We start from the raw sequence: 1,199 nt of genomic DNA on the forward strand, positions 1-1,199 counted from the left end.
ACAGCGACTTGTAACGCTTTGGAGGAACTCATGCTCATTTACACCTACAAAGGGAGACACACAGAAAGATACCCCCAAAGGGACAGAGGGCTCCGTTGTGGTGAGCTGGAATTTGAAATGGACAATAGGACAAATGCAAGTTTTAAATGCGGAAGCACAGAAGCGACGACCCGGCAGGACTTCACAGGGGAGCGTCAACGTGGGGCACGGTTAAAGAGAGACATTCCCCTCGAGCCAGGTAGGACTCGAACCTACAATTTTCTGATCCGAAGTCAGACGCGTTAGCCATTACGCCACTGGCCCAAGAGACATGCGCGTGGCTGGCAGAATGTCGATATGTAATGCCATGGACTTTCACGGAATCAGAATTAAAAAGGTGAACAAGCAGCGAAGATAATCACCAACACTGATTCACTTCGAAGTTTCCAATTTGTGAAGCAGTGCCTTTCACTGGCAAAGGAGAAATATTTGTCCTCAGCTGCCTGCTTCAGGGTCGCCTCCTTCTCTGCTGGAAGTTTCCATCGTTTTATTCACAGTCCCGACGCGATTTCATGATCCACTCCAGTGAAAACGTGTCATGGTGTCGTCTAAGCAAGACCTTGCCGAAACTCAGCGAGAGACATCTGGTCATTTCGAGCTCAGGATGTGGAATGAGACGAGCTGCGTGACACCTTGTATTGGCGCCGCCACTTCACTGCAAATTAGCGGCTCAAAACGGGCCATTGTTAGCATCAGCTTGATTTGTACCTTCCTGCAGTGCATTTGCTAAACAACATCAGATAGATCCCATCCGGCCAAGCTTACTTATCTATTTTCACACTCTGCAGTAATTCTAATATCTCTTCCTTGTGAACCTCAATCTCCTCTATTCTAGACGCAAGTATCTCTGTAACCTCCCCGCCAACATTTTCATTATCTATAGCGAACTCTGTTGAAAAATATTTATTTAGTGCTTACTCCACCTCCACTGACTCCACGCACGACTTCCCACTATTATCCTTGATTGTCCCAAATTTAACTCTCGTCATTCTTTTATTCCTGACATACCTATGGAAAGCCTGAGCGTTAACCCTGATCCTATTTGCCATCAGCTTCTCATGTCTCCTCCTGGCTCTTCTCAGATCTCTTTTTAGGTCTTTCCTGATATCGTTGGAACCCTCGAGCGCTCTAACTGAGATTTCACGTTTTGTCCTAACATA

General features: G+C 46.5%; 1 non-coding gene across 1 annotated transcript; it reads right to left on the bottom strand.

Moving 5' to 3' along the window:
• Positions 1-230: 230 nt before the first annotated feature.
• trnar-ucg (transfer RNA arginine (anticodon UCG)) lies at positions 231-303 on the bottom strand. Its single transcript has one exon. It is a non-coding gene; the product is annotated as a tRNA-Arg (tRNA).
• Positions 304-1,199: the final 896 nt, after the last annotated feature.

The sequence above is a fragment of the Chiloscyllium punctatum genome, chromosome 52 (genome assembly GCF_047496795.1).
Source record: "Chiloscyllium punctatum isolate Juve2018m chromosome 52, sChiPun1.3, whole genome shotgun sequence".
NCBI lineage: Eukaryota > Metazoa > Chordata > Chondrichthyes > Orectolobiformes > Hemiscylliidae > Chiloscyllium > Chiloscyllium punctatum.